We start from the raw sequence: 15,693 nt of genomic DNA on the forward strand, positions 1-15,693 counted from the left end.
GACCTGGGATGTGAAAATCCTCTCATGCCCCACTTTTTTTCCTGCAATACCTGCCATCTGCTTTTCAAGTTGCCAAGCCTAACTTCAGCCTTAGAGTACATTTTAGAGCAATGTTTTCCAGCATTGGCTACACATTATAATCATCTAATGGGCCTTTATAAATTTGGAGACCAAAGCTGCTGCTCACGTGAATTAAATCAGAATCTCTGGGGGTGGTAGCCAGGTATAGTAGGTTTTAAAGTTCCCCAGGTGATTCCAATGTGTAGCCAAGGTTGAAAACCACTGTTTCAAATAAAAGTTTTGCTTTTTAATGTACAAATAAGTACTAATGGATGATATTCTACCCTGTTACAATTCTGGTACCTAATGGAGGAAAAACATAGCTAGCACTTAACGACCCAAGACAAGAACAACTTAGGCTTCAAAAAGTTAAACACAGAATTACCGTATGATCCAGCAATTTTATTCCTACATATATTAGAAAGAAATGAAAATACTGGCCACACAAAAACTGGTACAGCAATGTTCAAAACATCATCATTCATAACAGCCAAAAAGTAGGGAAAAAAACAAGAGGGGGATAAAAACGCCAGAGTAGGAGGACACTGAGCTCACCTCCCCACACCCCAAAATACATCTACAACAATTCTCAAGGAAAATTGCTGGAAATCCCTGTGCAACCAAAGCTACAAGAGAGATCTCCATTTAACAGGGAAGGATGGAAAAAGGCATCAGGTTGGAATCTACATCCTGGGAAGGATCCAGAAGAGAGAGAAGGTCTGCAGGGGCAGACTCTCGCCATGGGAAATGGGCAGGTCAAGAAACAATGTGGGTATCTCAGACCTGTGCACAAAGGAGACAAGCTCTACTGGCTGCAGGGAGAACCAACAGGACAGAATGAAGAGCTGGAGAAGCCTAGACTCTACTCAGAGGGGTGGACGTGTACTGGCTTGCCAGCAGTCAGAGTGAAGAGTCTTGCATGGTGGCTGCTGCTGCTGCTGCTAAGTCACTTCAGATCCTGAGTTCAAAAGGCAGCAATAAAAACGCTAATGAATTAAGAAAGATTATCAGTAGAAATACAGGGCTTAGGAGGCTCACAGATCATCTGGAAGATCCTCTGGAGAAGGAAATGTCAACCCACTCCAGTATTCTTGCCTGGGAAATCGCATAGACAGAGGAGCCTGGCAGGATACAGTCCATGGGGTTGCACAAGAGTTGGACATGACTTGCAACGACACAACAACAACAACCAACAACAACCAATCAACAGAAACACAGGTCACTGCTACAAAGATCTAGAAAATATAAAGATGAACCAGTCAAAATGGATAATTCAACTGCTGAGATATAAGCAATCTAGAAGCAATGAATAGCTGGCTAAAGGACACAAAAACAAACAAGTGATCTGGAAGATAAAATAATGGAAATCACCCAGTCAGAACAACAAAAAGACAAATGACAAGAAAAAAAGAAAGCAACATACAAGATCTATGGAAAACAGAAAAATGTGCCAACCTATGAAATAACAGAGGATTCAAGAGGAGGAGAGAAGTAGACCAAAAATGTTTAAAGAAGTTATAGCTAAAATCTTCCCAAAGGAAACAGACATTCAGGAACAGAAGCAGAGGGTTTCAAACAAGATGAAACCAAACAGACCCACACCAAGATATATCATAATTAAAATGGCAAAAGTAAAAGAGAATTTTAAAGGAGAAAGAAAAAAACAAAGTATCAGTTATAAGGAAAGTCCCATAAGGCTATCAGCTGATTTCTCTGCAGAAACTCTGCAGGCCAAAAGGGAGTGGCATGATATATTTCAAAGTGCTGAAAGGGAAAAATCTGCAACCTAGAATACTTTACCTAGTAAGATTATCATGTAGAAAGGAGAGTTAAAGAATTTCTCAGACAAGCAAAAATTAAAAGGATTCAGCAATAACAAACTTACCCTCAAAGAAGGGAAAAGATAAAACTACCACTATTGCCAGATGATATGAGTGACAAAGAATTGATGCTTTCAAACTGTGGGGCTGGAGAAGACTTGAGAGTCCTTTGTACAGCAAGATCAAACCAGTCAATCCTAAAGGAAATCAACCTTGAATATTCATTGGAAGGACTGATGTTAAAGACTCAATAATTTGGCCACTTGATGCAAAGAGCTGATTCACTGGAAAAGACCCTGATGCTGGGAAAGACTGAGGGCAGGAGGAGATGGTGTGACAGAGGATGAGATGGTTGGATGGCATCACCGACTCAATGGACATGAGTTTGAGCAAGCTCCAGAAGACAGAGAAGGCTGGCGTGCCACAGTCCATGGGGTCACAAAGATTTGGACACGACTTAGCAGCTGAACGACGGATATCTGTACAGAAAACCCTTACTCCTTGTGTGTGCTGTCATGGCCAACTCTTTGCAACCCCATGGGCTGTGACCTGCCAGGATCCTCTGTCCATGGAATTTTCTAGGCAAGAAACTGGAGTGGGTTGCCATTTCCTTCTCCAAGAGAAACCTTAAGCCTACACAAAACTAGTTATGTACCAGAACTAATAAATGAATTCAGGAAGGCAGCAGGATAGAACATTAATAGAGAGATCTGTTGCATTTCTTTACACTAATAATGAAATATCAGAAAGAGAAAGCATTAAAAAAATTTCCATTTAAAATCATATCAAAAGGGAGTTCCCCTGGTGGTCCAGTGGTTAGGACTCTGTGCTCTCACTGCCAAGGGCCTGGGTTCTATCTCTGTTTGGGGAACCAAGATCCCACATGCTGCAGGGTGTGGCCAAAACAATCAATATCCCTAATTATTAGAGAAATGTAAATCAAAATCACAATGAGGTGTCACCTCACACCAGTCAGAATGGCCATCATCAAAAAGTTTATAAATAATACATGTGAGAGAAAGTGTGGAGAAAAGGGAACCCTCCTACACTGTTGGTGGGAAAGTAAATTGGTGCAGCCACCAGGGAAAACAGTATGGAGGGTCCTGAAAAAAATAATGCTACCATACGACCCAGCAATCCCAGTCCCTAGGTATGTATCTGGAAAAAATGAACACTAATTCAAAAAGATACATGCACCCCAATTTCACAGCAGCATTATTTACAACAGCCAAGACATGGAAACAACCCAACTGTCCACTAACAGATGAGTACTTCAGGAAGATGTGGTATATACATATATCATGCAATATTACTCAGCAATAAAAAAGAATGAAATATTGCTATTTGCAGCAACATGGGTGGACCTAGAGATCATGCTTAATGAAATGACAAGTGAGCAAGACAAATACTATATGATATTGCTTATATGTGAAATCTAAAAAATTATACAAATGAATTTATATACAAAATAGAAGCAGACTCACAGACACAGAAAACAAACTTATGGTTACCAAAGGGGAGGGAGTGGGGAGGGACAATTAGGAGTAAGGGATTAACAGGTACAAACTACTATACATGAACTAGATAAAAGAACCAGGATTTACTGTATAGCATAGGGAATTATAGTTATAATCTTGCAATAACCTATAGTGGGATATAATCTAAAAAAGAAATAACTGAATCACTATGCTGTATACCCAAAACTAATACAAATATTATAAATCAAGTATACTTCAATTCCTGGAGGAGGAAATGGCAACCCACTCCAGTATTCTTGCCTGGAGAAGTCCATGGACAGGGGAGCATGGCAGGCTATAAGGGGTTGCAAAGAGTTGGACATGACTTAGCAACTACACACATACTTCCATTTTTTAAAAAAAAAGGCAGGGAAAAACTCAAATGTCCATACAAGGAGTATCAAATGTCCATACAAGGAGTATCATTCAGCCACAGAAAGGAATGTTACATGCTATAACATGTTGTTGTTGTTCAGTGGCCAAGTAGCGTCTTGACTCTTTGTGATCCTATGGACTACAGCATGCCAAGCTTCCTTGTTCCCCACCATCTTCTGGAGCTTGCCCAAGTTCATGTCCATTGAATCAGTGATGACATCCAACCATCTCATCCCCCGTCACCCTCTTCTTCTGTTTTCAATCTTTCCCAGCATTAGGGTCTTTTCCAGTGAGTCAGCTCTTTGCATCAGGTGGCCAAAGTATCTCCTTGCAGCCCATGGGAGTCTTCAGTCCATGGGTGCTGAAGAGTCTTCTCCAGCACCACAGTTCAAAAGCATCAATTCTTCAGCGTTCTGCCTTCTTTTATAGTCCAGCTCTCACATCCATACATGACTCCTGGAAAGACCACAGCTTTGACTATATGGACCTCTGTCGGCAAAAGTGATGTCTCTGCTTTTGTCACTGTCTAGGTTTGTTATAGCTTTCTGCCAAGAAGCAATCGTCTTCTAATTTCATGACTGCAGTCACCATCTGCAGTGATTTCAAAGCTCAAGAAGAGGAAACCTGTCACTGCTTCCATCTTTTCCTCTTCCATCTGACATGAAGTGATGGGACTGGATGCCATGATCTTAGTTTTTTTAATACTGAGTTTTAACTGGCTTTTTCACTCTCTTCTTTCACCCTCATCAAGAGGCTCTTTAGTTTCTCTTCACTTTCTGCCATTAAAGTGGTATCATCCACATATCTGAGGTTGTTGATATTTCTCCCAGCGATCTTGATTGATTCCAGTTTGTAATTCACCCAGTCCAGCATTTTGCATTACGTGTTCTGAGTATAAGTTAAATAAACAGGATGACGATAAACAGACCTGTCGTATTCCTTTCTCGACCTTAAACCAGTCAGTTGTTCCATACAAGGTTCTAACTGTTGTTCTTGACTCACATACAGGTTTCTCAGGACACAGGTAAGATGGTCTGGTATTCCCATCTCTTTCAAAGTTTCCACATCACTGCCTTGTCATGGCAAGGGAGCTCAATGAAGCTAGGAGCCATACTGTACAGGGCCACTCAAGACTGATGGGTCATAGTGTAGAGTTCTGAGAAAATGTGATCCACTGGAGGAGGGAATGGCAAACCACTCTAGTATACTTGCCATGAGAACTCTGTGAACTGTATAAAAAGGCTATAACATGTATGAGCCTCAAAAGCCTAATTCTTACTGAACAAAGCCAGATACAAAAGGCCCCATATATTATATAATGCCATTTATATAAAATGTCTAAAATAGATAAATCCATAAAGGCAGAAAGTAGATTAGCTGTTGCCAGGGTAGGGAGAGGTGGGACTGACTATCAATAGGTATGGGGCTGTTTGGGGGTAATGGAAATGTTCTGGAATTAGTGGTGATGGCTCCAGTCATACGAATATGCTAAAAGCCACTAAATGGTATACTTTAAAGTGGTGAATTTTAAGTTATATGAATAATATCTCAAATTTTTTAAAAAACTGAAAAAGTCTTAAGGGTAGAGAAAGAATAATAAAAGAAAAAAGTTTGAGTAGGAATTAAAAGAAGACAGGAAGGAAAACATTAATTTTGTAGCTTTTCCTATGCTAAACAAACTATTCTCTGCCACAGTGTAAAATCTAAGTTAGAGATTTAGTTAAAATAATGTATGACAGCAGCTAGAGAGTAGGCACCACTGAAATAAAAAGTATATTTTACATTAAATGGATCACCTTTCTTTTCCAGTAAGAAAAATGGTTGGAAAATGGCAGAACAGAATACATCTTATAGCCTTCTTCATTAACTTCTTCCTTCCAATTTCTTGAAATTCTGAAAACTTGTATTTCTGTATTTTTAAAAGGAAAAAAACTTCAAGTTTTACTTCTTGTAATGAGAGAAAATTACTTTAAAACTGGTATTCCTGGCTATTATTAATAACTGTGCAATAGGAAGCGAAACCTAAATAAGACAACAACCAATGCATTATTTACATGCTGCTCCTGCTGCTGCTAAGTCGCTTCAGTTGTGTCCGACTCTGTGCGACCCCATAGACGGAAGCCCACCAGGCTCCCCCGTCCCTGGGATTCTCCAGGCAAGAACACTGGAGTGGGTTGCCATTTCCTTCTCCAATGCAGGAAAGTGAAAAGTGAAAGGGAAGTCACTCAGTCGTGTCCAACTCTTAGCGACCCCATGGACTGCAGCCTACCAGGCTCCTCCGTCCATGGGATTTTCCAGGCAATAGTACTGGAGTGGGGTGCCATTGCCTTCTCCATATTTACATGCTAGTATATTTTAAAACGCTGATTTTCTGGAAAGACTTAAAATGGTCGTTACAAAAGGTTAAACACTATTATTTCTATCAGTAAGTCTTAATGCTACATTAAAAATATGTATAGTTTAATATCAACAACCTCAGATATGCAGATGAACCACTCTACTGGCAGAAAGTGAAGAGGAACTAAAGAGACTCTAGATGAAAGTGGAAGAGGAGAGTCAAAAAGCTGGCTTAAAACTCAACATTTGAAAAACCAAGATCATGACATCTGCTCCCATCACTTCATCGAAAATAGAAGGCAGAAAAGTGGAAGCAGTGATGGATTTTGCACCCAGATTATCTGGCCATTTCAATTCTTACTCCTATACAATTAAAGTTTAACTTCAACACTATTTAAGAAGATAAAATGTTAATTAAAAAAATCAAAATTCTCAAAAGATAATGAAATATATACAAGAAAAATTAAAATATCCCTCTTCTCTGGCCTTTTCTCATTTTTATCAATTTAGAAGAAAATCACAGATAAAGACAAAAATACCTTAGTGCCAATATTATTTATAATATTAAAAAATTCAAAGAGGTCTATATAACCAATGATAAGAGATCTCATTGAAAAAATATGGTATAACCACATGATGGAATGTCATTCGGCTATTAAAAATTATTTTGAAGAAGTAATATTCTTCCATGTTTAATTTTAATGAAGTATATACACATGGTTTGAGATATCAAATAGCTCTACAGCAGTAATAAATAGCAGTTCCCCTGCCCTCCCTCTTCCTCCAAAGCAATTCCTGCTCCCAGGACTCCAGAGAAAATTTTTCAACAGTATTAGTTGTTTTAGTATTTATCTCCCAATCTCTAAATCATGCTTATGGTGTTGTTTCTTGATATTTGTCAATTTTGGGTATCATCCACTGACTTTCTACGATGAAGATATTTAACTCTTATATCTTCCCATCTCCTCCTAGTGTTCATGTTTATCCTCACATTATAGACTGGCTGGCTCATTAAATTCTTGACTGGAAATCAAGTCTTAAGCAGTGAAGAAATCTGTTCAACTTTGTCCCACTCACACATTCAGTTCAGTTCAGTCACTCAGTTGTGTCCGACTCTTTGCGACCTCATGAACCGCAGCACGCCAGGCCTCCCTGTCCATCACCAACTCCCGGAGTTCACTCAAACCCATGTCCACTGTATTGGTGTTGCCATCCAACCATCTCATCCTCTGTCGTCCCCTTCTCCTCCTGCCCTCAATCTTTCCCAGCATCAGGGTCTTTTCAAATTAGTCAGCTCTTCGTATCAGGTGGCCAAAGTACTGGAGTTTCAGCTTCAACATCAGTCCCTCCAATGAACACCCAGGGCTGATCTCCTTTAGAATGGACAGGTTGGATCTCCTTGCAGTCCAAGGGACTCTCAAGAGTCTTCTCCAACACCACAGTTCAAAAGCATCAATTCTTCGCCACTCAGCTTTCTTTATAGTCCAACTCTCACATCCATACACGACTACCAGAAAAACCATAGCCTCGACCAGACAGACCTTTGTTGGTAAAGTAAGGTCTCTGCTTTTTAATATGCTGTCTAGGCTGGTCATAACTTTCCTTCCAAGGAGTAAGTGTCTTTTAATTTCATGGCTGCCAACACCATCTGCAGTGATTTTGGAGCCCCCCAAAATAAAGTCTGACACTGTTTCCACTGTTTCCCCATCTATTTGCCATGAAATGGTGGGACCGGATGCCATGATCTTCGTTTTCTGAATGTTGAGCTTTAAGCCAACTTCTTCACTCTCCTCTTTTACTTTCATCAAGAGGCTTTTTAGTTCCTCTTCACTTTGTGGTGTCACCTGCATATATGAGGTTATTGATATTTCTCCCAGCAATCTTGATTCCAGCTTGTGCTTCTTCCAGTCCAGCATTTCTCATGATGTACTCTGCATAGAAGTTAAATAAGCAGGTGACAATATACAGCCTTGATGTACTCCTTTCCTAACTGTTGCTTCCTGACCTGCATACAGATTTCTCAAGAGGCAGGTCAGGTGGTCTGGTATTCCCATCTCTTTCAGAATTTTCCATAGTTTATTGTGATCCACACAGTCAAAGGCTTTGGCATAGTCAATAAAGCAGAAGTAGATGTTTTTCTGGAACACTCTTGCTTTTTCAATGATCCAGCAGATGTTGGCAATTTGCTGTCTGGTTCCTCTGCCTTTTCTAAAACCAGCTTGAACATCATGGTTCATATATTGCTGAAGCCTGGCTTGGAGAATTTTGAGCATTACTTTACTAGCGTATGAGATGAGTGCAATTGTGTGGTAGTTTCAGCATTCTTTGGCATTACCTTCTTTGGGACTGGAATGAAGACTGACCTTTTCCAGTCCTGTGGCCACTGCTGAGTTTTCCAAATTTGCTGGCATCTTGAGTGCAGCACTTTCACAGCATCATCTTTTAGGGTTTGAAATAGCTCAACTGGAATTCCATCACCTCCACTAGCTTTGTTCGTAGTGATGCTTGCTAAGGCCCACCTGACTTCACATTCCAGGATGTCTGGCTCTAGGTGAGTGTGAGTGATCACACCTTCGTGATTATCTGGGTCGTGAATATCTTTTTTGTACAGCTCTTCTGTGTATTCTTGCCACCTCTTCTTAATAGCTTCTGCTTCTGTTAGGTCCCTACCATTTCTGTCCTTTATTGAGCCCCTCTTTGCATGAAATGTTGCCTTGGTAACTCTAACTTTCTTGAAGAGATCTCTAGTCTTTCCCATTCTATTGTTTTCCTCTATTTCTTTGCATTGATCGCTGAGGAAGGCTTTCTTATCTCTTCTTGCTATTCTTTGGAACTCTGCATTCAAATGGGTATATCTTTCCTTTTCTCCTTTCCTTTTCACTTCTCTTCTTTTTACAGCTATTTGTAAGGCCTCCTCAGACAGCGATTTTGCTTTTTTGCATTTCTTTTTCTTGGGGATGGTCTTGATCCCTATCTCCTGTACAATGTCACGAACCTCCATCCATAATTCATCAGGCACTCTATCAGATCTAGTCCCTTAAATCTATTTCTCACTCCCACTCACACATAGATGACCATAAAACCTTTCCTTCCAATAATGCTTTTTATTAATCCCAAAGAATCCAAAGTTCCATGGAACACCAACTTGCAAATATAAGCCTACAGAAATTTTCTGCTTAATTAACCAATTATGTGTGAATAAAATTTCTTTTTAATTCTCATCTCAGAGAACTATCTCTAAAGGGAAATAAACCTCAGAGATCACCTAGTCTAACTTTTTTATGCTATGAGAATAAAGTGTAATTCTTAGGCTCTCTATATACTACACAATCCTTACTGGAGAAGTGGTGGGGGTGGGGGTATACTTTTGGGAACTGACTTGATGGCAGCTGAGAAAGAAAAGGCAGAGGAGTGTGGTCATAAGATGGCAAGAGGGAACAGAGTCCAACTGAAGAGGGAAACTGTAGGCCAGGGCTGTCAGAGGGAATGGGTAAAAAGTACCATGTAGCTATGGTGACCTCCCCAAGAGAACTGAAAACTCTTGGAGAGCAAGATGGAGAGCAAGGAGGAGTCAGCAACCTACCTAGTCTGAAAGCACAGCAGAAAGGAACCCTGGTCCTAGAACATGTCTCTCTCAATACATACCACAAGCATTTTTCAAGCATCTGTCGTCAAGTAAAGGAACATATCTGATGTTAAGAAAATTACCTTTGTTTCTTTTGCAATGTGTATTTCATGCTACACTTTAGTTAGGATATGGAAAATAAAGCATTCTTCTCTATTGCCTCCAAATATATACAGTTTTCCATTTCATTTCAGTTTTCTAATTGTTTTAGGCACATAAATTCTACCTCTCTATAGGACTATAGCCTTCCTAGACTGAGGCGAAGACCATCTGAAATGTCGTCAAGGCCTAGTTGGGTTGAATATAATTTCAGCTATAATTCTCCAGTGACTAAGCCTGCTACTTCCAGATAACATTGAGATACTTTAAAACACTGTGTTGAATGAGCATAGTGTAGTGGTTCATAGCACAGACTCTGATGTCAGATAGATCCTGAATTCATTCTAGCTCTGGTACCCAGGCAATTTACTTAACCTATTCAAGTCTCAGTTTCCTCATTCATTAGGATAACAGTTCTACCAAGAGGGTTGTTTCAGAAATAAAGTTATTAATAGTTAAGCTACATAACATGCTTAGCACAGAGTAAAGACTCATGAAATAACGATTATTAATGAACTACCCATTTTCACTCATGTTATTTGTTACATCCTCCATGGCATGTGACTCCTGGTATCAGAATGTCTGAGAAGCTAATCAGAAAGCTTCCAGGCAAACTTAGCATCAGAGCCATAATACTTGGATGGCTGTGGTGAATATTTCATTCAGGCTGTTGGAAGCCTTGCCAATCATCCCTACCTCACACGTGGTATCTCATGTCATGAATTATTAGGTGTCTGGGATGGCACCTAACAAAGTACAAGTATACGCACAATACAGGCCTCCTAGGTGGCACAGTGATAAAGAATCCTCCTGCAGATGCAGGAGATGCAGGAGACGTGGGTTCGATCCCTGGGTGGGGAAGATCCCCTGGAAGAGGAACTGGCAACCCACTCCAGCATTCTTGCTTGGAGAATTCCATGGACAGAGGAGTCTGGTGGGCTGCAGTCCATGGGTTGCAAAAGAGTTGGACATGATGGAGCATGTGTGTGTGTGCATGTGCACACATGCACACACATACACACACACACAATACACTTAAGCAGCTCTTTTTTTTTGGAAGACTCCTAAAGACGAAAAATGGAGGATAAATAGAAAAAATAGGAAAAAAGGATTATAGAGAACGAAGCAGAAGATTAACCATCACTTACTGCATAAAAGAATTTAGTTTTTCTTTAGAATTCATTCTTAAATTCCTTTTTTTTAACATGGAACATTAGAAGTGCTGACACACAAGGAAGGAAGAAAATAAGAAAAAATGTTCACATGTATACTCACATGGTATTCCAGTGTGTACACTGGAATGTATGCAACAGGCACATGGTATTCCAAAATACTCTAAACATTCTAGAGTAGGCCAAAAAGAATCCATGCTCTGATTAGGAAATTTAATTCTTCCTGAAAGCACTTAGATGAGACAAGAGTCTTATTTAGTGTTAGGTTCCTACTTTCACTTCCTCTCTCAAGTCTCCTTTCTACTTCCTCCTACAAGAACAACTTTATTCTTATACCAAGCCCTCCCCACTCCCCACCACCAAAAAAAACCACTATGCAAATATAAGAAGTACACCTCTGAATCATATCTATTAAATATCTTGGTTTCAAAGACCACTGAAGCACATGATTCAAGACAGAAATAATACTGCTGAGGGAGAAAGTACCACTAAACTAATTAAAATGATCAAAATTACACTTCAGTTTTACAGAAACATTTATTATAACTTAATTGCTTGATGTCCAACACCAAGTTTTCAAGTCTTGCTCAACCTTGGGATTTCCACAATTATACTCTAAGTAACCAAGATGTAATCCTGGGAAGGAAGATCTAGATGTGATTGTAATCAATTACACTGACTATGTCTAAAAGAAAAGCTGTGAGAACAGAAATGGGATGATTTATAAGAAAGATAAGGAGGCTCAAGAATGCAGCATTCACTCCTGGGGAACAGAAAGACACAATCTGGCAGACATACCTATGGTATCTGCCAAGGAAATACTAAGTGTGAGGAGGGGATGACTAGCAAGGCTTTATCCTGCTTGAGTGAAATATTCACCTAGGCCATCCAAGTACTTTGGCCCTGATTCCAAGGTTCACTTAGATACTTTTGGGTAAGCTTCTCAAATATTCTGATATGAAGAGTCAGATGCCACAGGTAGAAAACATAAGCATTCAAATACCCAGAAAGGAATACTCCCCCACAGCAGACTGAATGGCATTCTTGTTTATACAAAAAGCAATCCAGTATAGTGATTAAGTAGCCAGTATTTGGAGGCACAATGGTTTCAAATGGTGACTATGGCTTACTCAACTTCTCTGTGCTTGTTTTCTCACTAATACTTCAAGTTCTGTGGTAAGGACTAAGTTAACTTACACAAAGAATTTAAAACCTTGCTAGAATGTAGTGCTCAGTAAAAGTATAATAATTTTTCATAATAATTATGAAACATCTCAGGATTGTGATCTGGGGATCAAAGCACAATCAACTCTAAAACAAAAATTGTGATCTTAGACTATTGAAGAAGTGCCACAGGGAATTCTCTGGCAGTCCAGTAGTAAGGACTCTGTGCTTTCACTGCCAGGGCCTGGGTTCAATCCCTGGTCAGGGAACTAAAATTCCACAAGCTGCATAGCATGGTCAAAAAAAAAAAAAGTGCCACAATACAGACATGCAGGAATAAAACATGTATGTATGCGTGTGCATGTGTACAGAGTGCTGAAGGTGGCTTTAACAGGCAGACAGGACATAGTTTGTGAAAGGCTTATCTACTATACCAAGAAATCTGGATTTTCCTTTTCTTTTAAAAATATTTCTATTTCTTTTAAAAATATTTATTTGGCTGCTCTGGGTCTTCGTTGTGGCATGCAGGGTCTTTCAGTTGCAGCATTCAAACTCAGTTGCAGCATGTGGGATCTTGTTCCCTGATCAGGGATCAAACATGGGCCCCCTGCATTGAAAACATGGAGTATCAGCCACTGGACCACCAGGGAAGTCCCTGAATTTTATTTTAAAAGCATCAAGTTCAGTTCAGTCGCTCAGTCGTGTCCGACTCTTTGCGACCCCATGAACCTCAGCATGCCAGGCCTCCCTGTCTATCACCAACTCCCAGAGTCTACCCAGACCCATGTCCATTGAGTCAGTGATGCCATCCAACCATCTCATCCTCTGTCGTCCCCTTCTCCTTCTGCCCTCAATCTTTCCCAGCATCAGGATCTTTTCAAATTAGTCAACTCTTCGCATCAGGTGCCCAAAGTACTGGAGTTTCAGCTTCAACTTCAGTCCCTCCAATGAACACCCAGGACTGATCTCCTTTAGGATAGACTGGTTGGATCTCCTTGCAGTCCAAGGAACTCTCAAGAGTCTTCTCCAACACCACAGTTCAAAAGCATCAATTTTGGGGTACTCAGCTTTCTTCACAGTCCAACTCTCACATCCATACATGACCACTGGAAAAACTATAGCCTTGACTAGACGGACCTTTGTTGACAAAGTAATGTCTGTTTTTTAATATGCTGTCTAGGTTGGTCATAACTTTCCTTCCAAGGAGTAAACGTCTTAATTTCATGGCTGCAATCACCATCTGCAGTGATTTTGGAGCCCTCCAAAAAAGAGTCAGCCACTGTTTCCACTGTTTCCCCATCTATTTGCCAAGAAGTGATGGGACCATCTAGAACTAACACCCCCAAAAGATGTCCTTTTCATTATAGGGGAATGGAATGCAAAAGTAGGAAGTCAAGAAACACCTGGAGTAACAGGCAAATTTGGCCTTGGAGTACAGAATGAAGCAAGGCAAAGGCTAATAGGGTTCTGCCAAGAGAACACACTGGTCATAGCAAACACCCTCTCCAACACAAGAGAAGACCATACATGGACATCACCAAATGGTCAACACCGAAATCAGACTGATTATATTCTTTGCAGCCAAAAGCATCAAGAGGCAATCTAAAGGTAATCTCAACTGTCAAAACATTGTTAAAATAAATGTTAAACAAGTTTTATATCCAAGAACTCACAAAAATCAAGATGAAGGAATTCCAGAAAAATATAGTGAATAGTGACTTAAATATTTTAGTAGTAATTCAATCTAAACTGAAATGAAAACCAAAATGTCAGTGAACTTAAACGAGTAAAACAGAATCCCATCTCCACCCCCACCAATATTACAAAAGAACAATAGATGCTGTTTCCTGGCTCCACAATCCACTTCCTCCAATTGTTAGAGGCACTGGATCCATCTGTTCCAAGCCCCTACCACCGCCACCCCCAAGACAAAGAAAAGACCAGTCCCCGTCATTTATTTTTCTGTCAATCTACAGACCTGAAAACAAAATACAGCACTGGAATAAAAAGTTCAGCACTCTTGGATGCAAGCAACATCATATATTATAAATGCTAACATATATAGACTGCAAAGTACAAAGAGTTAAAAAACAGATTTCAGAATATTTAAGACATAGGAACCACAGGAGGAAAACAAAGTACCTTAATTCAGCTGATTTCACAAAAACGTCAAAGAGCAAAATCCTCTTTTTCCCTTTTGCTATTCTACTTTTATCTGGTTTCACCAGATAAGTTTGTTAGAATTGTGTCACAATAATGAATGCCATCACAAGGCTAAGAGAATTTTGGAGTCGATCAACATTAGGGTTTAGGTAGTTCAATTTTCACTTTATTTTAAAAATGAGTACATTAGGCCCAAAGCTGCATTTTCCAAAGTGTATTACAAGAACAAGAAACGATTTTGCCAAGGGGGAGATGGGAGGTTCAGGAGGCAGGGGATATGGGTGTACCTATGGCTGATTCTTGTTGACGAATGACAGAAAAACACAAAATTCTGTAAAAAGCAATTATCCTTCAATTAAAAAACATTTTTTTAAAAATACACTAAAGCTGAAAAGAAATGATTTTGTTATATAAGCAAAACTTATGTACTTAATAGCTACATATTATAATGTGTACCAGAAAAGGTATAAAATATAGCTAAACCATGATTTCACAGATTATCACCTTGGAAGAGGGTAATGTTTTTTAAAAGTCTATTAAAATTTGAAGTAAAACTTCTAAAACGCAAAATTTATGATAGCAGTATAGTTCATGGGCTTCCCTGGTGGCTCAGTGGTAAACAATCTGCCTGCAAACACAAGAGATGTGAGTTCGATCCCTAGCTTGAGAAGATCCCCTGGAGAAGAAAATGGCAACCACTCTAGTATTTTTGCCTGGGAAATTCTATGGACAGAGGAACCTGGCAGGTAACAATCCATGGGGTCGCAAAAGAGTTCAACATGACTTTATAACAACAAAAAACAAATGGTTCAAAGCAAGGGAAGTACCATAACTGTCCCATGAGCAACAGGGCCTGTTTGCTTTCTTCTTGGCTCAAGGTATTGTTCCCAATGATTAGAAAAGGTGTGACCTGTAGTCCAGTGAGCTTGTTACTAAAGTTGATTTAGAGTAAAAGAGACAAACACTAAGATGCATACAGAAATTTTACTGTTTACAGGAAAGAGTGTAATATTGTTAAAAAAAAATGGCACAAATAAATCATTCCTACTCTGGAACTAAGACAAAAGCAATTTTCTAGTGCATAGTCACATATCATAAGCATCTAAAAAAAGAACTCCAGCAACACTGATAAACATTTAAGTTGTAGGTTAAATTATATGATCATTTTATTTATTTTCACATGACCTGTCACAGGAGCAGAATAATATAAAAGGTTTTTCTCCTAATTATTTACATGAATGTGTTTTTTCTCATTACCTCTCGCCAAAGGAATGAATGACAGGTGATCACTGCATGCCTTGGCATCAACTTTGCTGGCAGCAGAAACAGTAATATTTAAAAATTTTACTATGAAATGTTTC

The 15,693-nt window shown here is 39.5% G+C and overlaps 1 protein-coding gene across 4 annotated transcripts in view; it reads right to left on the bottom strand.

Moving 5' to 3' along the window:
* SNAP23 (synaptosome associated protein 23) overlaps nucleotides 1-15,693 on the bottom strand; it is a 40,487-nt gene that overhangs the window by 23,496 nt on the left and 1,298 nt on the right. The window lies entirely within an intron of this gene.

The sequence above is a fragment of the Oryx dammah genome, unplaced genomic scaffold (genome assembly GCF_014754425.2).
Source record: "Oryx dammah isolate SB20612 unplaced genomic scaffold, SCBI_Odam_1.1 HiC_scaffold_26, whole genome shotgun sequence".
Classification (NCBI taxonomy): Eukaryota; Metazoa; Chordata; class Mammalia; order Artiodactyla; family Bovidae; genus Oryx; species Oryx dammah.